Source organism: Strix uralensis, unplaced genomic scaffold, assembly GCF_047716275.1.
Source record: "Strix uralensis isolate ZFMK-TIS-50842 unplaced genomic scaffold, bStrUra1 scaffold_502, whole genome shotgun sequence".
NCBI lineage: Eukaryota > Metazoa > Chordata > Aves > Strigiformes > Strigidae > Strix > Strix uralensis.
The window spans coordinates 1-24,731 of NW_027437096.1; the positions used below are offsets into that span (position 1 = coordinate 1).

A 24,731-nucleotide genomic window follows, 5' to 3' on the forward strand; every position below is an offset into this window, starting at 1 on the left:
CGCCAACCGCCGCCCGAGCGTCGTGCATCCCCCCTCATCGCTGAAGGGTGGCTTTGGGGTCCCCCCACCCCCCCAAATTTAAGAGTCACCCCAAAACCCCCCCCCCCCCTTTTTTTTTTTTTTTTTTTTTTTTTAACCAGATGCAGACGCGATGGGCCACGAGTTACCCTGGATTTACTTCGTCAGCCTCGTCATCTTCGGCTCCTTCTTCGTCCTCAATTTGGTGCTGGGGGTGCTCAGCGGGTAAGGCCATCGTTAGCGTGTTCTTAGCGTGTTCTTAGCGTGTTCTTAACATGTGTCCCCCCCCACCCCAGGGAGTTTTCCAAAGAGCGGGAGAAGGCGAAGGCCCGCGGCGACTTCCAGAAGCTGAGGGAGAAGCAGCAGCTGGAGGAGGATTTACGGGGCTACATGGACTGGATCACCAGGCCGAGGACTTGGAGGGTGATGAGGACGAAGGGGAGCACGAAAAACACCGTAAGAGCTGGTTTTTTTTTGGGGGGGGGGGTCCCCCGTAAAATTTTTAACACCCCAAACCCACCCCCCAACTCTTACCCCCCAGTTTGACCGCTGAGGATTTGATGGGCAAGAGGAAACCGCGGCTGAAGTGGCTCCGACACGCCAGTCACTCCACCGACACCCACAGTAACGACCCCCCCCGCCCCCCCGACGTTATCGGGCTCCCTGGGCCCCCCCCCAAACTTGGGGGTCCCCCTTTAACCCCCCCCCCCCCTTTTTTTTCAGCCAGCCTTCCCGGCAGCGAGACGACGTCGGTCAACACCGAAACGGTGGGGGAGGAGGAGGCGCATCCGACCGCCTGCGACCGCTGCCTGTGAGCGCCAAAATGGGGGGGCCCCCCCTTCCCCCCAGCCCCTCGATACCTCCGGGGACCCCAAAACCAACCTCTACAGCACCTCAAGGTCACCTGGGACCCCCCCCATAACCCTCAAGGACCCTCTAAGCCCCTCAAAAGTCACCCCAGCACCTTATGACCCCCCTGGGTACCCCAACTTTCCCCCCCCATAACCCCAGGGACCCTCTAAGCCCCCCAAAAGTCACCCCAGCACCTTATGACACCCCCCCGGGTACCCCAACTTTCCCCCCTCATAACCCTCAAGGACCCTCTAAGCACCCCAAAAGTCACCCCAGCACCCTATGACCCCTCCAGGCACCCCAAAACCCCCTCTAATCACCCCCCCAGCACCCCAAAACTTCCCCCAGCACCTTATGACCCCCCTAGGCACCCCAACACCCCCTCTAATCACCCCCCCAGCACCCCAAAACTTCCCCCAGCACCTTATGACCCCCCTAGGCACCCCAACACCCCCTCTAATCACCCCCCCAGCACCCAAAACTGCTCCCAGCACCCCTATGACCCCCCCCCCCGGGTACCCCAAACCCCCCCACAGGGCCTATTTCCCATGGCACCCCCCCAAAAATTTGGGGGTAACTCTGCGCTTTTTCCCTCTCAGGGTAAAATTACAAAGACGAAATTTTGGTGAGTGGGAGAAAATTTGGGGGGAGGCTGTGGGAAAAAAGTGGGGGGCACAGTGTAGCCCCCCCCCCTCCAAATCCTCTTCTCTGACACCTCCCACCTGACGGGGGACGCTCTCTGTAACCCCAAACCCCCCCTTTCTGTCCCCAAAATAACCCCCGATGTCCGCCTGTCCCCTCCAACACCCCTCCCACCCCCTGTACCCCCAAATCCCGCCCCCCCCAGCCGCCGCTTGCGCCGCCTGAACCGCCTGTGGCGCGCCGGTGCCGCGGGGCGGTAAAATCCGTCTCCTTCTACTGGACCGTTTTACTCCTGGTGTTCCTCAACACCCTCACCATCGCCTCCGAGCACCACGGGCAACCCCCGTGGCTCACCCAGACGCAAGGTACAACCGCCCACCCCCCCCCCCGCCCCCCAACACCCCCTCCGACACCCCAAATCTTCTTGATTAAACTCGGGGTGTTCCGTGTGTCCCCCCCGCGCCCTCACCCCCTGCGTTGTAAAAGCTTACGCCAACAAGGCGCTGCTGTCGCTCTTCGCCGCCGAGATGGTGTTGAAACTCTACGCCCTGGGGCCCGCCTGTTACTTTGCCAGTTTTTTCAACCGTTTCGACTGTTTCGTGGTGTGCGGCGGCGTGTTGGAAACGGCGCTGGTGGAGCGAGGGGCCATGGAGCCCCTGGGCATCTCCGTCCTGCGCTGCGTCCGCCTCCTCCGCGTCTTTAAGTCACCAGGTGACGAGGTGGGGGGGTGTAGGGACACTGTGACAGAGTGTAGGGAGACCGCGGCGGGGTGTAGGGACACGGTGATGGGGTGTAGGGATGTGGGAGGTGTAGGGACAGTGTGACAGGGTGTAGGGACACTGTGAGGGGGTGTAGGGACAGTGTGACAAGGTGTAGGGAGACGTGATGGGGGTGTAGGGACATGGGAGAATGTGGGGACACCGCGATGGGGTGTAGGGAGAGTGTGACAGGGTGTAGGGAGACCGTGGCCTGGGGTGTAGGGACACGGTGATGGGGTGTAGGGATGTGGGAGGGTGTGGGGACACCACGATGGGGTGTAGGGACACGGTGATGGGGTGTAGGGATGTGGGAGGGTGTAGGGACAGTGTGACAGGGTGTAGGGACACTGTGAGGGGTGTAGGGACAGTGTGACAAGGTGTAGGGAGACCGTGATGGGGTGTAGGGACATGGGAGAATGTGGGGACACCGCGATGGGGTGTAGGGAGAGTGTGACAGGGTGTAGGGAGACCGCGGCGGGGTGTAGGGACACGGTGATGGGGGTGTAGGGATGTGGGAGGGTGTGGGGACACCACGATGGGGTGTAGGGGACACTGTGATGGGGTGTAGGGATGTGGGAGGGTGTAGGGACAGTGTGACAGGGTGTAGGGACACTGTGAGGGGGTGTAGGGACAGTGTGACAAGGTGTAGGGAGACTGTGATGGGGTGTAGGGATGTGGGAGGGTGTGGGGACACCGCGATGGGGTGTAGGGACAGTGTGACAGGGTGTAGGGAGAGTGTGACAGGGTGTAGGGAGACCGTGGCGGGGGTGTAGGGACATGGTGATGGGGTGTAGGGATGTGGGAGGGTGTGGGACACTGTGACAGGGTGTAGGGACACTGCGAGGGGGTGTAGGGACCTGGGAGGGGTGTAGGGACAGTGTGACAGGGTGTAGGGAGAGTGTGACAGGGTGTAGGGAGACCACGGCGGGGTGTAGGGACATTGTGATGGGGTGTAGGGATGTGGGAGGGCATAGGGACGGTGTGACAGGGTGTAGGGATACTGTGACAGGGTGTAGGGATGTGGGAGGGTGTGGGGACACCGCGACGGGGTGTAGGGACACCAGCGCAGGGTGTAGGGGACACTGGTGGGGTGTAGGGACACCGTGACAGGGTGTAGGAACACGGGAGGGTGTAGGGACACTGTGACAGGGCGTAGGGACACGGAGGGTGTAGGGACACCGTGACAGGGTGTAGGGACACTGGTGGGGTGTAGGGACACCGTGACAGGGTGTAGGAACACGGGAGGGTGTAGGGACACTGTGACAGGGTGTAGGGACACGGGAGGGTGTAGGGACACTGTGACAGGGTGTAGGGACACGGGAGGGTGTAGGGACACCGTGACAGGGCGTAGGGACACGGGAGGGTGTAGGGACACCCCGCTGGGGCGTAGGGACACTGTGACAGGGCGTAGGGACACCATGACAGGGCGCAGGGACACGGTGGGGGTGCAGGGCCACCAGCGCAGGGTGTGGCCCCACCGCAGCGCCCCAGCTCCCCTCTCCCAGTCCCCCTCCCAGTCAACCCAGTATCCCATAGGCACTGGCGTCGCTGAGCAACCTGGTGGGCTCCTTGTTGAACTCGATGAAGTCGATCGCGTCCTCCTCCTCCTCCTCTTCCTCTTCATCATCATCTTCGCCCTCCTGGGGATGCAGCTGTTCGGGGGCCGCTTCAGCTTTGACGAGACCCAAACCAAGCGCAGCACCTTCGATACCTTCCCCCAGGCGCTGCTCACCGTCTTCCAGGTACCCCAAAACCTGCGGGGGGCACCCCAAAAATTTTGGGGGGGTGGGGGGGGGCTGTGGAGGGACACAGGACCCCCCCCCCCCCCCAAAATCTGGGCGCGGGGGAAGCGCCAAATTCATGGGAGTTTCCAAAACGCAGAGTGAAAGAGGGGGGGGGAGGCTGAAATCTGGGGGGGGGACACCCCGAAATCTAGGGGACACACACCCCAAAATCTGAAATGCATCGGGGGACCCTAAAACCTGTAGCGGACCCCTAAAATCGCTGGGGAAGCCCAAAATTTGTGGGGAAAACTGGAAGCCTTGGGGGGGACCCCGAAATCTGTAAGGGACCCCAAAATCCCTGGGGGGACCCCAAAATCCTGGGGAACCTTGAAACCTTTGTGGGGGACCCCAAAATCCCTGGGGAACGCCAAAATCTGGGGGAGACCCTGAAACCCATGAGGGACCCCAAAACCTGTGGGGGACCCCAAAATCTATTGGGGAATCTGAAACCTGGGGGGGACCCCAAAATCTGGGGGAGACCCAGAAACCCATGGGGGACCCCAAAATCCCTAGGGGGGACCCCAAAATCTGGGGGAGACCCAGAAACCCATGGGGGGACCCCAAAATCCCTAGGGGACACCAAAACCTGTGGGGGACCCAAAATCTATTGGGCAATCTGAAACCTGGGGGGACCCCAAAATCCCTGGGGGACCCCAAAATATGGGGAGACCCAGAAACCCATGAGGGACCCCAAAATCTGGGGGGGACCCCAAAATCTGGGGGAGACCCAGAAACCTATGGGGGACCCCAAAATCCCTAGGGGACACCAAAACCTGTGGGGGACCCCGAAATCTATTGGGGAATCTGAAACCGGGGGGGGACCCCAAAATCCTTGGGGGACCCAAAATCCCTAGGGGACACCAAAACCTGTGGGGGACCCGAAATCTATTGGGGAATCTAAAACAGGGGGGGGACCCCAAAATCCCTGGGGGACCTCAAAATATGGGGGAGACCCAGAAACCCATGGGGTGACCCCAAAATCCATGGGGTGACCCCAAAACCCATGGGGGATCCCAAAACCTGTGGGAGACCCTGAAACCCCCGGGGGGACCCCAAAACCCATAGGACACCCCAAAACCTATGAATCCCCCCCCAAAAAAAAACAACCTCCTTCCTTCACCCTCCTATAGTTGTCGCTCCGGGGGTGATGGGGTGACCGGGAGACATACTGGGAGCACTGGTGGAGACTGGGGGGGGCGGGGACCACAGGCGCTGAGGTTTTGGGGTGACACTGGTGTTTTGGGGGTGTCGTCCCCCCCCCAACACCCCCCAGATCCTGACGGGGGAGGACTGGAACGCGGTGATGTACGACGGGATCATGGCCTACGGGGGCCCCGTTTTCCCCGGGATGCTCGTTTGCGTTTACTTCGTCATCCTCTTCATCTGCGGGAACTGTGAGGAAAAGTGGGGGGGGAACTGGGACAGACTGGGAGAGGGGGGAGCCAGGGAACTGGGACGGACTGGGAGAGGGGGGAGTCAGGGAACTGGGAGGGGGGGAACTGGGAAGGGGGAGACGCTGGGGTTGGGGAGCGAGAAGGAGAGATTGGGACTGGGAGCAGGAGCGAACCCCGAAAGAAGGGGACTGGGAGGCTACTGGGAGGCTACTGGGAGGCTACTGGGAGGCTACTGGAGGGCTGGTTAACCCTTTCCTCCCCGCAGACATTCTCCTCAACGTCTTCTTGGCCATCGCGGTCGACAACTTGGCCGACGCCGACAACATCAACTCGAAGGCTGGAAAAAAGTGAGTGGAGGGGGGACGGGGGGGGTTTGGGGGGGGGGGCTGGGTGCCTTTTGGGGGGGTTGGGAGGGGGCCCCCAAATGCCTGAGTCACTTTGGGGGGGGGGCTGGGTCCCTTTTGGGGGGCCTCCAGACACCTGGGTCCCTTTTGGGGGGGTTGGGTCCCTTTTGGGGGGCCCCCAGACACCTGGGTCCCTTTTGGGGAGCCCCCAGACACCTGGGTCCCTTTTGGGGGGGCTGGGTCCCTTTTGGGGAGCCCCCAGACACCTGGGTCCCTTTTGGGGGTGTTGGGTCCCTTTTGGGGGCCCCCGGACACCTGGGTCCCTTTTGGGGGGGGTTGGATCCTTTTGGGGGGCCCCCAGACACCTGGGTCCCTTTGGGGGGGGCTGGGTCCCTTTTGGGGGGCCCCCAGACACGTGGGTCCCTTTTGGGGGGGCCCCAGACACGTGGGTCCCTTTTGGGGGGGGCTGGGTCCCTTTTGGGGGCCCCCAGACCCCTGGGTCCCTTTTTGGGGGCGCTCCCCTGGCTGAGCCCCCCTTTTCCCCCCGCCTCCAGGGACAAGGCCGGGGAGGCAGAAGCGGCCGCGGGGAGCCAGGACGTGAGCGTGAAGGTGACTATGGGGGGGTGTGTGTGTGTGTGTTTGGGGGTTCCCCCCCCCCCAAATTGTGCCCTTTTACCCCCCCCCCAACTTTTTCCACCCCCAGGTCGAGGGGGAGCAGGCGGAGGAGGAGGAGGAGGAGGAAGGGAGCGAGGAAGGTGAGTGTCACCCTCCCCCCTGGCGGCGGGGGGGGTCAGGGGGTTGGGGGGGGGTCAGTGACAGCCCCTGTGCCCTGTAGGTGACGAGGAGGCCGGGGGGGGAGCGGGACAGTCTGGGGGGGCCCCGACTGGAGCCCCCGGAGGAGCCCCCCAAAACCAAAGTGGCGCCGATCCCCGAGGGCAGCGCCTTCTTCCTGCTGGGCAGCACCAACCCGTGAGAGGGGGATACTGGGAGCACTGGGAGGACTGGGAGGGGGGATACAAGGGATATGGGGGGACTGGGAACCAGAACTGGGGATATTGGAAGGGGTGGAGGGGGGATACAAGGGGCTGGGGACAAACTGGGAGCACTGGGAGGACTGGACGGGGGGCGCTGAGGATGCTGGGGGACTGGGGATGCAAACTGGGAGCACTGGGAGGTGTGGATGGGGCATACAAGGGACTGGGGACAAACTGGGAGCACTGGGAGGTGTGGATGGGGGATACAAGGGACTGGGACAAACTGGGAGCACTGGGAGGTGTGGATGGGGCATACAAGGGACTGGGGACAAACTGGGAGCACTGGGAGGTGTGGATGGGGGATACAAGGGACTGGGGACAAACTGGGAGCACTGGGAGGTGTGGATGGGGCATACAAGGGACTGGGACAAACTGGGAGCACTGGGAGGTGTGGATGGGGGATACAAGGGACTGGGGACAAACTGGGAGCACTGGGAGGTGTGGATGGGGATACAAGGGACTGGGACAAACTGGGAGCACTGGGAGGTGTGGATGGGGGATACAAGGGACTGGGGACAAACTGGGAGCACTGGAGGTGTGAATGGGGGATACGAGGGACTGGGACAAACTGGGAGCACTGGGAGGTGTGGATGGGGGATACAAGGGACTGGGGACAAACTGGAGCACTGGGAGGTGTGGATGGGGGATACAAGGGACTGGGACAAACTGGGAGCACTGGGAGGTGTGGATGGGGGATACAAGGGACTGGGACAAACTGGAGCACTGGGAGGTGTGGATGGGGGATACAAGGGACTGGGGACAAACTGGGAGCACTGGAGGTGTGAATGGGGCATACAAGGGACTGGGACAAACTGGGAGCACTGGGAGGTGTGGATGGGGATACAAGGGACTGGGGACAAACTGGGAGCACTGGGAGGTTTGAATGGGGGATACGAGGGACTGGGGACAAACTGGGAGCACTGGGAGGTGTGGATGGGGGATACAAGGGACTGGGACAAACTGGGAGCACTGGGAGGACTGGGAGGGGGGATACAAGGGATATGGGGGGACTGGGAACCAGAACTGGGGATATTGGAAGGGGTGGAGGGGGGATACAAGGGGCTGGGACAAACTGGGAGCACTGGGAGGACTGGACGGGGGGCGCTGAGGATGCTGGGGGACTGGGGATGCAAACTGGGAGCACTGGGAGGTGTGGATGGGGCATACAAGGGACTGGGGACAAACTGGGAGCACTGGGAGGTGTGGATGGGGGATACAAGGGACTGGGGACAAACTGGGAGCACTGGGAGGTGTGGATGGGGCATACAAGGGACTGGGGACAAACTGGGAGCACTGGGAGGTGTGGATGGGGGATACAAGGGACTGGGGACAAACTGGGAGCACTGGGAGGTGTGGATGGGGCATACAAGGGACTGGGGACAAACTGGAGCACTGGGAGGTGTGGATGGGGGATACAAGGGACTGGGGACAAACTGGGAGCACTGGGAGGTGTGGATGGGGCATACAAGGGACTGGGGACAAACTGGGAGCACTGGGAGGTGTGGATGGGGGATACAAGGGACTGGGGACAAACTGGGAGCACTGGGAGGTGTGGATGGGGGATACAAGGGACTGGGGACAAACTGGGAGCACTGGGAGGTGTGGATGGGGGATACAAGGGACTGGGGACAAACTGGAGCACTGGGAGGTGTGAATGGGGGATACGAGGGACTGGGGACAAACTGGGAGCACTGGGAGGTGTGGATGGGGGATACAAGGGACTGGGGACAAACTGGGAGCACTGGGAGGTGTGGATGGGGCATACAATGGGACTGGGGACAAACTGGGAGCACTGGGAGGTGTGGATGGGGGATACAAGGGACTGGGGACAAACTGGGAGCACTGGGAGGTGTGAATGGGGATACAAGGGACTGGGGACAAACTGGGAGCACTGGGAGGTGTGGATGGGGGATACAAGGGACTGGGGACAAACTGGGAGCACTGGGAGGTGTGAATGGGGGATACAAGGGACTGGGGACAAACTGGGAGCACTGGGAGGTTTGAATGGGGGATACGAGGGACTGGGGACAAACTGGGAGCACTGGGAGGTGTGGATGGGGGATACAAGGGACTGGGGACAAACTGGGAGCACTGGGAGGACTGGGCGGGGGATGCTGAGGACGCTGGGCACTGGGGATGCAAACTGGGGAGCACTGGGAGGTGTGGATGGGGGATACAAGGGACTGGGGACAAACTGGGAGGACTGGGAGGACTGGGAGGGGGACGCTGAGGGACGCTGGGGGACTGGGGATGCAAACTGGGGGCACTGGGAGGTGTGGATGGGGGATACAAGGGACTGGGGACAAACTGGGAGCACTGGGAGGACTGGGAGGGGGACGCTGAAGACGCTGGGGGACTGGGGATGCAAACTGGGAGCACTGGGAGGTGTGGATGGGGGATACAAGGGACTGGGGACAAACTGGGGGCACTGGAGGTGTGGATGGGGGATACAAGGGACTGGGGACAAACTGGGGGCACTGGGAGAACTGGACTGGGGATACAGGGGACGGGGGACACGAACTGGGGATACTGGGAGGACTGGGACTGTGGATAATAGGAACATTGGGGGATGGAGACTGGGAACAAACTGGGAACACTGGGAGGACTGGGAGTGGGGATACAAGGGACATGGGGGACTGGGGACACAAACTGGGATACTGGGAGGACTGGGGCTGGGAGCACGATGTGGCACACGGTGGGGACTGGGGGACACTGAGGGGGAAACTGGGAGGAACTGGGCTTAACTGGAATAGGGGAATCCCCTGCAGGGGGGACCTGGGAGCGCTGGGGGGAAGGGGGCGCCCAGTAAACTGGTGGGGGGAGCTACTGGGAGTTAACTGGGAGCACTGGTGCTCGGCGCAGGCTGCGGGTGCGGTGCCACGCCCTCATCCACCACCACGTCTTCACCAACCTCATCCTCGTCTTCATCATCCTCAGCAGCGTCTCGCTGGCCGCCGAGGACCCCGTCCGCGCCCACTCGCCCCGCAACCACGTGGGCTACTGGCAAACTGGAGAAACTGGGACAAACTGGACGGGATGGTGGGGGGGGTGGGGGAGAGGAGTTTATTTACCCCATAACCACGTGGGACACTTGGGATCCGCTCGCCCGGTGATGGGGAAGTGGGGGGGACTGGGAAGAGCTGGGGGTCCCTGGGGGGGTTTGGGGGTCCCTGGGGGGGGATTTGGGGTGTCCTTGGGGGGGGGTTGGGGGTCCCTGGGGGCCATTTGGGGTGTCCTTGGGGGGGGTTTGGGGGGTCCCTGGGGGCTTTTGTGGTGTCCTGGGGGGGGTTGGGGTGCCCTGGGGGGCGGTTGGGGGTCCGGGGGGATTTTGGGGTGTCCTGGGGGGGGGGGGTTGGGGTGTCCTGGGGGGGGTTTGGGGTGTGTTTTGGGGGGTCCGGGGGGGGGGGTTGTGAGGCCCGGGGTGGGTTTTGGGGGGCCCCTGGGGGGTGTCGGGGTCACCCCGTTTCCCCCCAGATCCTGGGTTACTTCGACTACGCCTTCACCTCCATCTTCACCGTGGAGATCCTGCTCAAGGTACGGGGGGGTGGGGGGGTCCCCCTCAGGTTTTGGGGGGGTCCCCAGGGTGTTTTTTTTATGGGGGGGGGGATCCCCGAAGTCGGGGTTCACGGCCTCCCCCAGATGACGGCGTTCGGCGCCTTCCTGCACAAAGGCTCCTTCTGCCGCAACTGGTTCAACCTCCTCGACCTGCTGGTGGTCGGCGTCTCCCTCATCTCCTTCGGCATCCAGTGAGCACTGGGGAGAACTGGGAGTGCAACTGGGGGGCACTGGGAAGCACTGGGAGTGCCTTTGGGGGCACTGGGAGGTACTGGGAGTGCCTTTGAGGGCACTGGGAGCTCCAGTGGGGGTACTGGGAGGTACTGTGAGTGCCTTTGGGGGCACTGGGAGGCACTAGGAGCTCCAGTGGGGGTACTGGGAGGTACTGGGAGTGTCTTTGGGGGCACTGGGAGGCACTGGGAGGTACTGGGAGTGTCTTTGGGGGCGCTGGGAGGCACTGGGAGCTCCAGTGGGGGCACTGGGAGGTACTGGGAGTGTCTTTGGGGGCACTGGGAGCTCCAGTGGGGGCACTGGGAGGTACTGGGAGTGTCTTTGGGGGCACTGGGAGGCACTAGAAGCTCCAGTGGGGGCACTGGGAGGTACTGGGAGTGTCTTTGGGGGCACTGGGAGGCACTAGGAGCTCCAGTGGGGGCACTGGGGGGTACTGGGAGGTACTGGGAGTGCCTTTGGGGGCACTAGGAGCTCCAGTGGGGGTACTGGGAGGTACAGGGAGTGCCTTTGGGGGCACTGGGATCACAACTGGGGGCACTGGGAGCACCATCAGGGGCACTGGAAGTGCCTTTGAGGTTACTAGGAGGCACTGGGAGCTCCACTGGGGGCACTGGGAGTGACTTGAAGGGCAGTGGGATTGTTGCTGGGAGCACTGGGAATGTCCTTGGGGGCACTGGGAGGCAACTGGGGGCACTGGGAAAGCTACTAGTTGGACTGGGAGGGTACAAGGAACACCACTGGGAGTAGTGGGAGACACTGGGAGCGTTACTGGGAGTTAACTGGGAGCACTGGTGTCCCGCGGCAGCTCCAGCGCCATCTCGGTGGTGAAGATCCTGCGGGTGCTGCGGGTGCTGCGACCCCTGCGAGCCATCAACCGCGCCAAAGGCCTCAAGGTGCGCCACTGGGAGGAACTGGGAGGCACTGGGAGGGACAGGAGACACCCAGCAAATGCCTGTAGGCTGTACTGGTGGGACTGGGAGGCACCGGGGCCCCTGTGTGGGGTGTCGCTGGGGTGACACCGCACATGGGTGACAGTGGTGGCACCGTGTCCCTGACAGGAGGGTGTCAGGGGTGTCCCCGTGTCTGGGTGTCCCCGTGTCCGGGTGTCCCCGTGTCTGGGTGTCCCTGACATACCAGTGTCCCCGTGTCTGAGTGTCCCTTTGTCCAGGTGTCCCTGTGTCTGAGTGTCCCCATGTCGGTGTGTCCCCATGTCCAGGTGTCCCTGTGTCAGGGTGTCCCCGTGTCCGGGTGTCCCCATGTCCAGGTGTCCCCGTGTCGGGGTGTCCCCGTGTCAGGGTGTCCCTGTGTCGGGGTGTCCCCGTGTCCGGGTGTCCCTGTGTCAGGGTGTCCCCATGTCCGGGTGTCCCCGTGTCAGGGTGTCCCTGTGTCGGGGTGTTCCCATGTCCGGGTGTCCCCGTGTCCGGGTGTCCCTGTGTCAGGGTGTCCCTGTGTCGGGGTGTCCCCGTGTCGGGGTGTCCCCGTGTCCGGGTGTCCCCGTGTCCGGGTGTCCCTGTGTCCGGGTGTCCCTGTGTCCGGGTGTCCCTGTGTTAGAGTGTCCCCGTGTCAGGGTGTCCCCATGTCCGGGTGTCCCCGTGTCCGGGTGTCCCTGTGTCGGGGTGTCCCTGTGTCGGGGTGTCCCCGTGTCGGGGTGTCCCCGTGTCCGGGTGTCCCCGTGTCAGGGTGTCCCTGTGTCCGGGTGTCCCCGTGTCCGGGTGTCCCTGTGTTAGAGTGTCCCCGTGTCAGGGTGTCCCCATGTCCGGGTGTCCCCGTGTCCGGGTGTCCCCGTGTCAGGGTGTCCCTGTGTCGGGGTGTCCCTGTGTCGGGGTGTCCCTGTGTCGGGGTGTCCCCGTGTCGGGGTGTCCCCATGTCCGGGTGTCCCCGTGTCAGGGTGTCCCCGTGTCCGGGTGTCCCCGTGTCCGGGTGTCCCTGTGTCAGGGTGTCCCTGTGTCGGGGTGTCCCTGTGTCCGGGTGTCCCCGTGTCGGGGTGTCCCTGTGTCGGGGTGTCCCCGTGTCGGGGTGTCCCCATGTCCAGGTGTCCCCATGTCCGGGTGTCCCCGTGTCGGGGTGTCCCCGTGTCCGGGTGTCCCCGTGTCAGGGTGTCCCTGTGTCGGGGTGTCCCTGTGTCGGGGTGTCCCCGTGTCGGGGTGTCCCCATGTCCGGGTGTCCCCGTGTCAGGGTGTCCCCGTGTCCGGGTGTCCCCGTGTCCGGGTGTCCCTGTGTCAGGGTGTCCCTGTGTCGGGGTGTCCCTGTGTCCGGGTGTCCCTGTGTCGGGGTGTCCCCGTGTCGGGGTGTCCCCGTGTCGGGGTGTCCCCATGTCCGGGTGTCCCCGTGTCGGGGTGTCCCCGTGTCCGGGTGTCCCCGTGTCAGGGTGTCCCTGTGTCGGGGTGTCCCTGTGTCGGGGTGTCCCCGTGTCCGGGTGTCCCCGTGTCGGGGTGTCCCCGTGTCAGGGTGTCCCCGTGTCAGGGTGTCCCCGTGTCGGGGTGTCCCCATGTCCGGGTGTCCCCGTGTCAGGGTGTCCCCGTGTCCAGGTGTCCCCGTGTCGGGGTGTTGCTGACGTCCGCCTGTCCCCCCCCCCCCCCAGCACGTGGTTCAATGCGTCTTCGTGGCCATTCGCACCATCGGCAACATCATGATCGTCACCACGCTGCTGCAGTTCATGTTCGCCTGCATCGGGGTGCAGCTCTTCAAGGTGGGGGGGCGACACCCCCGCGGACACCCCCAACCCCGGGGGGGGTCCCCAAAACCCCCTGAGGGGCCGGGGTCCCCCCTGAGCCCCCCCCCGTTTCCTCAGGGCAAGTTCTACAGTTGCACCGACGAGGCCAAACACACCCCCGGCGAGTGCAAGTGGGTCCCTGAACCCCCAAACTGACCCCCCCGCACCCCCAAACTGACCCCCCCGCACCCCCAAACTGTCCCCCCGCCCCCCCAAACTGACCCCCCCGCACCCCCCTGCACCCCCAAACCGACACCCCCCCCCCACTGCCCTGGTGCTCCCTGAGAGTGAGCGTGAGTGTGGGCTGAGGGTGAGCGAGGGCGGGGGGGGCGGGAGTGCAGGTTGGAGGTGGAGTGGGAGTGTGGGCTGAGTGTGAGTGTAGCTTGATTGCGAGTGTAGGCTTGAGTATGAGTGCAGGCTGAGTGTAGATTGAGCGTGTGTGTAGCTTGAGTGTGAGGGCAGATGTGAGTGTAGGCTGAGTGTGAGTGTGTAGATTGTGTCAGCTGAGTGAGAGCGTAGCTTGAGTGAGTTTAGGGTGAGTGTGAGTGTAGCATGAGTGTGAGTGTAGATTGTGAGTGTGCCTTGAGTGTAGGTGTAGATTGTGAGTGTAGCTTGAGTGAGTGTAGCCTTAGTGTGAGTGTACCTTGGGTGTGAGTGCAGGCTGAGTGTGGGTGGATTGTGAGTGCAGGCTAAGTGAGAGTGTAGCTTGAGTGTGAGTGTAGGCTGAGTGTGAGTGTAGATTGTGAGTGTCAGCTGAGTGAGAGTGTAGCTTGAGTGAGTTTAGGCTTAGTGTGAGTGTAGGATGAGTGCGAGTGTAGATTGTGAATGCAGGGTGAGTGTGAGTGTAGCTTGAGTGAGTGTGGGCTTAGTGTGAGTGTACCTTGGGTGTGAGTGCAGGCTGAGTGAGAGTGTAGCTTGAGTGTGAGTGTATCTTGAGTGTGAGTGTGGAGTGTGAGTGCAGGCTGAGTGTGAGTGTACCTTGTATGAGCGTACCTTGAGTGTGAGTGCAGGCTGAGTGTGAGTGTACCTTGTATGAGCGTACCTTGAGTGTGAGTGCAGGCTGAGTGTGAGTGTACCTTGTATGAGTGTACCTTGAGTGTGAGTGCAGGCTGAGTGTGAGTGTAGCGTGTGAGTGTACCTTGAGTGTGAGTGCAGGCTGAGTGTGAGTGTAGCGTGTGAGTGTACCTTGAGTGTAGCTTGTGAGCGCAGGCTGAGTGAGTGTGTAGCTTGAGCGACTGTAGGCTGAGTGTGAGCACACCTGGAGTGTGAGTGCAGGCTGAGTGTGAGTGTACCTTGTATGTGTGTACCTTGAGTGTGAGTGCAGGCTGAGTGTGAGTGTAGCGTGTGAGTGTACCTTGAGTGTGAGTGTAGCTTGTGAGCGCAGGCTCAGTGAGTGTGTAGCCTGAGCGAGTGTAGGCTTAGTGTGAGTGTACCTCGAGTGTGAGTGCAGGCCGAGTGTGAGTGTAGCTTGAGTGAGCTTAGGCTTAGCGTGAGTGCAGGCTGAGTGTGAGTGTGGATTGTGACTGCAGGCTAAGTGACAGCGTAGCTTGAGTGAGTGCAGGCTGAGTGTGAGTGTACCTTGAGTGTGAGTGCGAGTGCAGGTTGTGAGTGCAGGCTGAGCACGAGCGTAGCCTGAGCTTAGGCTTAGCGTGAGCACACCCGGTGCGCGAGCGCCGGCGGCTCCCCCGGCCCCGCGCTGTCGGGGTGTCACCCCCCCACCCCCCCCCCCCCAAACTCCAGGTGTGGGTGCCCCCACCCACCCCCTCCCCCCGCGCAGGGGCACCTTCCTGGTGTACAAGGACGGGGACGTGTCCCACCCGGCCGTGCGCGAGCGCCTGTGGCACAACAGCGACTTCAACTTCGACAACGTGCTGGCGGGGATGATGGCGCTCTTCACCGTCTCCACCTTCGAGGGGTGGCCCGCGTGAGTTGTCACCCCCACACGCACCCCGGGTGTCCCCCGTGTCCCCCCCGCACCCCCCCATCACGCTGGCGTGGTGGTGACAGCCACCTGTGTGGGTGTTGTGTCCCCCAACCCATATGTATGAGGCCACCGCGGTGTCACTTTGTCACCCAGCTGCCTGTGCGGGTGTCATGTCCCCCCACCCATGTGTCACCGCGGTGTCACATTGTCACCCCGGCCACCTGTATGGGTGTCATGTCCCCCCACCCACGTGCCACCACAGTGTCATGTTGTCACCTCGGCCACCTGTGCGGGTGTTGTGTCCCCCAACCCACGTGTCTGAGGCCACTGTAGTGTCACTTTGTCACCCCAGCTGCCTGTGTGGGTGTTGTGTCCCCCCACCCACGTGCCACTGTGGTGTCATGTTGTCACCTCGGCCACCTGTGGAGGTGTCACATTGTCACCCAGGCCACCTGTGCGGGTGTTGTGTCCCCCCACCCACGTGCCACCACGGTGTCACTTTGTCACCCCGGCCGCCTGTGCGGGTGGGTGTTGTCCCCCCCTCCCCAGCCACCCGAGGCCACCGCGGTGTCACTTTGTCACCCCGCCGCGGCGCTGACAACCTCCCACGCGGGTGCCGTGTCCCCCCCACCCCGTCAGGCTGTTGTACAAAGCGATTGACGCCAACGCCGAGGACCAGGGGCCCATCTACAACTACCGGGTGGAGATCTCCATCTTCTTCATCGTCTACATCATCGTCATCGCCTTCTTCATGATGAACATCTTCGTCGGCTTCGTCATCATCACCTTCCGGGCGCAGGGCGAGAGCGAGTACCGCAACTGCGAGCTGGACAAGAACCAGGTGTCTGAGGCCACCGCGGTGTCACCCGCCTGGCGCGGGGTTGTGTGTCGTGTCCCCTTCCCTCCCCACCCAGGTGTCTGAGGCCACCGCGGTGTCACCCGGTTGGCGTGGTGTGCGTGGTGGTGACAGTTGGCTGTGGGGTGTTGTGTCACCTCCCCAACCAGGTGTCTGAGGCCACCACGGTGTCACCCGGCTGGTGTGGTGTGCGTGGTGGTGACAGTTGGCCGTGGGGGTGTTGTGTCACCCCCCAACCAGGTGTCACCCAGCTGGCGCGGTGTGTGTGGTGGTGACAGCTGGCTGTGGGGTGTTGTGTCACCTCCCCAACCAGGTGTCTGAGGCCACTGCGGTGTCACCCGGTTGGCGTGGTGGTGACAGTTGGCTGTGGGGTGTTGTGTCACCTCCCCAACCAGGTGTCTGAGGCCACCACGGTGTCACTTTGTCACCCTTCTGCAGTGCTGTGTGGCGGTAACGGCTGGTTGGGGGGGTGGGGGGGTGTTGTCAACCCTCAGGCAGGTGTCTTGAGGCCACTGCGGTGTCACTTTGTCACCCCTTCACAGCGTGTGGTGGTGACAGCCGGCTGTGCGGGTGTTGTGTCCCCCCACCCACGTGCCACCACGGTGTCACTTTGTCACCCCAGCTGCCTGTGTGGGTGTTGTGTCCCCCCACCCACATGCCACCACGGTGTCACTTTGTCACCCCAGCTGCCTGTGTGGGTGTCGTGTCCCCCCACCCACATGCCACCACGGTGTCACTTTGTCACCCCGGCCGCCTGTGCGGGTGTCGTGTCCCCCCACCCACGTGCCACCACGGTGTCACTTTGTCACCCCAGCTGCCTGTGTGGGTGTTGTGTCCCCCCACCCACATGCCACCACGGTGTCACTTTGTCACCCCAGCTGCCTGTGTGGGTGTCGTGTCCCCCCACCCACATGCCACCACGGTGTCACTTTGTCACCCCGGCCGCCTGTGCGGGTGTCGTGTCCCCCCACCCACATGCCACCACGGCGTCACACTGTCACCCTGGCCACCTGTACAAGTATTGTGTCCCCCCCAACCAGATACCCGAGGCCACCACAGTGTCACTTTGTCACCCCGGCCGCCCGTGCGGGGGTCGTATCCCCCCACCCCGCCCCGCCCCACGCGGTGCCCCCAGCCGCCTCGTCCGCGCGGCTGCTGCCCCCCGCACCCCCTTCCCCCCTCAACCCGTGGCCACCGCGGTGTCACTTTGTCACCCCGCGGGTGTCACCCCCCCCCCGGCAGCGGCAGTGCGTGGAGTACGCCCTGAAGGCCCAACCCTTGCGGCGTTACATCCCCAAGAACCGCAGCCAGTACCGCGTCTGGGCCATGGTCAACTCCACCGCCTTCGAGTACATCATGTTCATCCTCATCCTCCTCAACACCATCGCTTTGGCCGTGCAGGTGGGGTTTTGGGGAACACTTGGGGACCCCCCCCCCCACCCCCCGGGAGTTTTTTTACCCTTTTCCTCCTTTTTTTAACCCCTTTTTTCAAGCACTACGAGCAATCGAAACCCTTCAACTACGTGATGGATCTACTCAACATGGTCTTCACGGGGCTCTTCACCATCGAGATGGTGCTCAAGCTCATCGCCTTCAAACCCCGCGTAGGGTCACGGGACCGGGGTGGGGTGGGGGGGTGGGGGGTCACCCACCTCAAAAAAAGGGGGTGTCAGGGGTAACCCCCCCACACACACACACACCCCCCCCACCCCCAGCACTATTTCGCCGACGCCTGGAACACCTTCGACGCCCTCATCGTGGTGGGGAGCGTGGTGGATATCGCCGTCACCGAGGTCAACGTGAGTCATGTTCCCCCCTCCCCCCCGCCTCTTTTTGGGGTGTTTTGGGGTTTTTTTTTTTGGTTTGGGGGGGGGGGGGGGGGGGGGGGGGTCCCGGCTACCTAGGTCTCTCCCCGTCACCGCGTCCGTGGTCCTCACGTCCATCTGTGTGTGTCCATCCACCTCCATCGCGGCTGCGTGTGACAGAACGGGGGGCACGTTGGTGAGGTACGAGGGGAAAGGGGGGGGGGGGACACACAGGAGTTTTGGGGTGCCCCCTCACCCCCCCCCCCCCTAAAAAATCCACCCCCCCGCAGAGCTCGGAGGACAGTTCCCGCATCTCCATCACCTTTTTCCGCCTCTTCCGGGTGATGCGGTTGGTGAAGCTGCTCTCCAAGGGCGAGGGCATCCGCACGTTGCTCTGGACCTTCGTCAAATCCTTCCAGGTGGGTGACGGTGACATAAAAGGGGGTGAAGGGGACAAAAAAAAAAAATAAAAATTGTTGTCACCCTGATGTCACCCTGACGTCACTCTGATGTCACCCGCCCCCCCCACAGGCCCTGCCCTACGTCGCTCTCCTCATCGCCATGATCTTCTTCATCTACGCCGTCATCGGGATGCAGGTGAGGATGAGGAGGATGAGGGGGGTACCCCCCCAGCCCCCCCCCCTCTTTGACGTGTCGTGTGTCCCCCCCCCCTTGTCCCTGTCCCCCGCCCCCGCAAAGACTTTTGGGAAGGTGGCGCTGCAGGACGGGACCCAGATCAACCGCAACAACAACTTCCAGACCTTCCCCCAGGCCGTGCTGCTGCTCTTCAGGTGGGGGGGGGACCTTATAGGGGGTCTATAGGGTTTGGGGGGACCCTATAGGGGCTCTCTAGGGTCTGGGGGGACCCTAAGAGGGGGGCTAGAGGGTCTGGGGGGGGACCCTATAGGGGCTTTACAGGGTCTGGGGGGGCTCTTATAGGATCAGCAGGGATCCTAAAGGGGTTCTATAGGGGTTGGGGGGCCCCATAGGGGCTCTTTAGGGACTGGGGGGACCCTATAGGAGCTCTAGAGGGTCTGGGGGGACCCTATAGGGGTTCTATAGGGGTTCTATAGATCTGGGGGGACACTATAAAGGTGCTACAAGGTCTGGGGGGATGCTCTAGGGGTTCTGTAGGATCTGGGGACCCTATAGGGGCTCTATAGGGTCCGGAGGGTGCTATAGGGTCTGGAGGATTCTACAGGGTCTGGAGGGTTCTATAGGGCCCAGATGGGCTTCATAGGGTCCACAGGGGCTCTATAGCATCCAGAAGTGCTCTATAAGGCCTGGAGAGGTTCTATAGGGTCCGGAGGGGCTCTATGGAGTCCATAGGGGCTCTATAGGGCAGCGCTGGGCGTGTGGGGCACAGGTGTGCCATGGGGGAGGCCTGGCAGGAGATCATGCTGGGTGGGGGGGGTGAGCTCTGTGGGGGCTCTATAGGGTCTGGGGGGACTCTATAGGGTCCAGAAGTGCTCTATAGGGTCCAGAGGGGCTTTATAGGGTCTGGAGGGTTCTATAGGGTCCAGAAGTGCTCTATAGGGTCCGGAGGGGCTTTATAGGGTCTGGAGGGGCTCTATAGTGTCCAGAAGTGCTCTATAGGGTCCAGGGGGGTTTCTATAGGGTCCAGAGGTGCTCTATAGGGTCTAGAGGGGGTTCTATAGGGTCCAGGGGGGCTCTATGGGGCAGCGCTGGGCGTGTGGGGCGCAGGTGCGCCACGGGGGAGGCCTGGCAGGAGATCATGCTGGCCAGCCTGCCCGGCAAACGCTGCGACCCGGAGTCGGACGCGGGCCCCGGCGAGGAGTTCACCTGCGGCAGCAACTTCGCCATCGCCTACTTCATCAGCTTCTTCATGCTCTGCGCCTTCCTGGTGAGCCCCACGGCGCCCCTGCCCCACGGCGGCACAGCCCCACGGCGCCCCTGCCCCACGGCGGCACAGCCCACCCTGGGCACCCAAAACACGGCTCGGCCCCTAGTAACAACGAGTCTCTGCCCCATAGCAAGACTCTTGCCCTATAGTGATAGTCTCTGCCCCATAGCAAAGCTCTTGCCCTATAGTGATAGTCTCTGCCCCATAGGAACAGCTTCTGCCCTATAGCAACACCCATGCCTTATAGCAACAGCTTCTGCCCCACAGCAACAGTCTCACCCCATAGCAACAGGCCCTGCCCTATAGCAACACCCTCTGCCCCATAGCACCAGCCATGCCCTATAGCAACAACCTCTGCCCCATAGCACCAGCCATGCCCTATAGCAACAGCCCTGCCCTATAGCAACAACCTCTGCCCCATAGCAAGTCTCACCCCATAGCAACAGCCCTGCCCTATAGCAACACCCTCTACCCCACAGCACCAGTCTCACCCCACAGCAACAGCCCCTGCCCTATAGCAAATCACCCCATAGCAGCGGCCCTGCCCCACAGCACCCCATAGCCTCTTCCCCCCCCCAGATCATCAACCTCTTCGTGGCCGTGATCATGGACAACTTCGACTACCTGACGCGCGACTGGTCCATCCTGGGCCCCCACCACCTGGACGAGTTCAAACGCGTCTGGTCCGAGTACGACCCCGCTGCCAGGTCCGTGTGTGTCCCCCCCGCCCCCCCCCCCAAGAACTGGGAGACCCCCTGGAGATATGGGGGGGACACACACACCCCCCCCCCGTGACCCCCCCACTCCCCCTCCAGGGGTCGCATCAAACACCTGGACGTGGTGACGCTGTTGCGGCGCATCCAACCCCCGTTGGGTTTCGGGAAGCTTTGCCCCCACCGCGTCGCCTGTAAGGTCAGCCGGGGCGGGGTTAATGCTTTTTTTTTTTTTTTGGGGGGGGGCCTTTTTTAGCCAAATTTCCCATTTTTTTACCCCCCCCCAGCGCTTGGTGGCCATGAACATGCCCCTCAACTCGGACGGGACCGTGACCTTCAACGCCACCCTCTTCGCCTTGGTCCGCACCTCCCTCAAAATTAAGACGGAAGGTTGGGGGATTATTATTATTTTTTTTTTTTTTTTTGGGGGGGGGGGGGGGGTGACCCCCAAAATTAATTAAAAATTAAACGAATTCAATTCCCTCAGGGAACTTGGACGTGGCCAACAAGGAGCTGCGCGCCGTGGTCAAGAAGATTTGGAAGAGGACGAAGCCCAAGTTGTTGGATGAAGTGATTCCCCCCCCCGAGGGTGAGTGGGCCCCCCCCCCCCCCTAAAAAAATAATAAAAAAACCCCTTTTTGGGGGGTCTACGCCCCCCCCTGAACTGCCCCCCCCAACCTTTTAGAGGAGGAGGTCACCGTGGGCAAGTTTTACGCCACTTTCCTGATCCAGGATTATTTCCGCAAGTTCCGCCGGCGGAAGGAGCGGGGGATGCTGGGCCCCAACGCCGGGCCCAGTAACGAGTGTGCGCTGCAGGTGGGGGGGGGGGGGTGGTTTTGGGGGGTTTTGGGGGGGTTTTGGGGGGGTTTTGGGGGGTTTATGGCTGTGGAAACCCTCTGCCCCCCCCCCCCACTCCCCAGGCCGGGCTGCAGACGCTGCAGGCGCTGGGCCCCGAGATGCGGCGGGCGCTGAGCTGCGACCTGGAGGGGGGCGGAGGCCCCGCCCCCAGCGAGGGGGAGGAGCAGCTGACCTATGCGGTAAGCCACGCCCCCTCCCACAAGCCACGCCCCCTCCCACAAGCCACCCCATAAGCCGCGTCCCCCACAAAAGCCATGTACATCCCCATAAGCCACACATGTTCTTATAAGCCACGCCCCCTCCCACAAGCCACGCCCCTCCACACAAGCCACACCCACTCACATAAGCCACTCCCCCTCCCCACAAGCCACACCCCTCTCCATAAGCAATGCACATCCCCATAAACCACACTTTTTTATAAGCCACGCCCCCTCCCCATAAGCCACGCCCTGCCCATAAGCCACCGCCCCTTCCCGACAAGCCATGCACACCCAAGCCACACCCATTCTTATAAGCCACACCCCCTCCCCACAAGCCACCCCGTAAGCCACGCCCCCTCCCCATAAACCGTGCACGCATCCTATAAGCCACACCCATTCTTATAAGCCACACCCCCTCCCCACACGCCACCCCATAAGCCACGCCCCCTCCCCATAAACCGCACGCACATCCCGTAAGCCACACCCATTCTAAGCCACGCCCCATAAAGCCACACCCATTGTTATAAGCCACGCCTGTTCCCACAAACCACGCCCCCTCACTGCAAGGTACCTTATAAGCCACGCCCCCCACAAGCCACGCCCAGCAGCAAAGCCACACCCAACTCCCCGCCCCCAGGCCCCGGAGACTCTGTACGGCTCCGCCCCCAGCCCCCCCGACCTGGGGGAGCCGCCCCCCCCCAGCAGCCCCGCCCCCCCCGAGGAGGAGGAGGAGGACCCCCATCGCCACGGCAACAGGTATTTTGGGGAGGGGGCAGCACCCAGAGCGCGGGGGACGCCCCCCACCCCAAGACACCCACCCGAGTCTGTGTGCAGGCGGCGCTCGGACGGGGGGGGGCAGGAAGAAGCCGCCGCCCCCCCCGAGGACGGGGGGGAACTGGGGGACGGAAGCCACGAGGAGGAGGGGGAGCCCCCGGCCCCCCACCCCCGCTGGGGGGGGGACAGGTATGGCCTCCCCCCCCCCCCCAAAAAAACCCTTGGGGGTACCCCCCCGTCCCTTCGTGCCCTGACCCCTTTTTGTCCCCAGAGCCCTGGGGCCCCCCCCCGCCCCCCAGCCCCTGCGCTGGGCGGGGCCGTGGGGGGGGGATGAGGAGGGGGGGTCGTTGCTGCCGCCGCCCCCCCCCCACCATTTCGCCCTCCGCAACGGGGCCCTCGAGGGGCAACAGCTCAAGAGGCGCCGGCTGCTGCCGCCCACCCCCGCGGGTAGGGGCGGGGCTTAACGGGAGGTGGGCGGGGTTTAACGGGAGGTGGGCGGGGTTTAAGGGGGGTTTAAGGGGGGGTAGGCGGGGTTTAAGGGGGGGTAGGCGGGGTTTAAGGGGAGGTAGGCGGGGTTTAAGGGGAGGTAGGCGGGGTTTAAGGGGAGGTAGGCGGGGTTTAAGGGGCAGGGCTTAAGGGGAGGAGGCGGCGTTTAAGGGGAGGGGGTGGTGCTTAAAGGGAAGGGGTGGGGTTTATGGGGGAGTAGGCGGGGTTTATGGGGAGGGGGCGGGGTTTGGGGGAGTAGGCAGGGTTTATGGGGAAGGGGTGGGGTTTATGGGGGAGTAGGCGGGGTTTATGGGAAGGGGGCGGGGTTTGGGGCAGGGCTCGGAGCCCCCCGCTGTCCCCGCGCAGGCCGGAAGCCCTCGTTCACCATCCAGTGCCTGCGGCGCCAGGACAGCTGCGAGGACGAGCCCATCCCCGGCACCTACAACCCCGCGCGGCCGCAGGTGCCACACCCGGGGGGGGACAAACCCCCCCCCCACACCCACCCACCCCCTCCCCGACACCCAACGTCACTTTTTTTGTCTCCCCCCACCCCGCAGGGCTACGGCAGCTCCGAGACGTGGCGCTCGGGGGGTTCGTCGCACGCCTGGGCCGCCGCCGCCCCCCCGGCCCGCAGCCACGTGCTGTACGCGCCGCTGCTGCTGGTGGAAGGGGCCCCCCCGCCGCCGCCCTCCCCGCCCTCGGCGGCGCGGTGGTTCGCGGGGGAACGCGGCGGCGGGGGCTCCCCCGCTCTGCGCCTGCGGGCGGCCCGCGGCTCGGCCGACAGCCTGGTGGAAGCCGTTTTGATCTCGGAAGGGTTGGGGTTATTCGCCCGCGATCCCAAGTTCGTGGCCGTGGCCAAACGCGAGATCGCCGACGCCTGCGACATGACCATGGACGAGATGGAAAGCGCCGCCACTGACCTGCTGACGCGCCGCCGACGCGCTCCCGCCGCCGCCGCCGCCGCCTTCTACAGCGACGAGGAGCCGCCGCCGCGCCCGCCCGCCGAGGAGGAGCTGGCCGACGAGATGGCCTGTGTGGGGGGGGCTCTAGGGAGGCCCCGGAAATGAGAAAAAAAAAAAAAAATTAAAAAAAAGGAAAAGGTTTTCCTCAGAAAAAGAGAGCGGGGGGGCTGCTTGGTAGGAAGAGGGAGGGGGTTTCCTCAATTTAAAGGAGTTTTCCCTCAAGAAAAAATGAGGGGTTACTGCAAAAATAAAAGGGTTTGAGACAAAAAAGAGGGGTTTTATGTCAAAAGGGTTGTCCTCAAAAAAAGAGGGGGTTACTGCAAAGAAAAGGGTTTGAGACAGAAAAGAGGGTTTTATGTCAAAAGGAGGGGCTGTCCTCAAAAAAAGAGGGGTTTACTGCAAAAAAAAAAAGTTTTTGAGCCAAAAAAGAGGGGTTTTTTCCTCAAAAGGAAGGGTTGTCCTCAAGAGGGGTTTACTGCAAAAAAAAAAAAAAAAGGTTTTGAGCCAAAAAAGAGGGTTTTTGTCTCAAAAGGAAGGGTTTTCCTCAAAAAAAAAAAGGGGTTTACTGCAAAAAAAAAAAAAAGGGTTTGAGCCAAAAAAGAGGGGTTTTATGTCAAAAGGAGGGGTTGTCCTCAAAAAAAAGGGGTTTACTGCAAAATAAAAAAAGGTTTTGAGCCAAAAAAGAGGGGTTTTTTTCCTCAAAAGGAGGGGTTGTCCTCAAAAGGAGGGGATTTCCTCAAAAGTTTTCCTCAAGAAAAAGGTTTCCTCAATTAAAGAGTTTTCCTCAAGAAGAGGAGGGGTTTACTTCAAAAAAAAGGTTTTGAGCCAAAAAAGAGGGTTTGTATCTCAAAAGGAGGGGTTTTCCTCAACAAAAAGAGGGGTTTACTTTGAAAAAAAGTTTTTGAGCCAAAAAAAGGGTTTTTTCCTCGAAAGGAGGGGTTTTCCTCAAGAACAAGGAGGTGTT

General features: G+C 62.3%; 1 pseudogene; it reads left to right on the forward strand.

Annotated features, from left to right (window-relative positions):
• The first annotated feature begins 140 nt into the window (after positions 1-140).
• LOC141939019 (voltage-dependent L-type calcium channel subunit alpha-1F-like) lies at positions 141-24,407 on the forward strand (annotated as a pseudogene).
• The last annotated feature ends 324 nt before the right edge of the window (positions 24,408-24,731 follow it).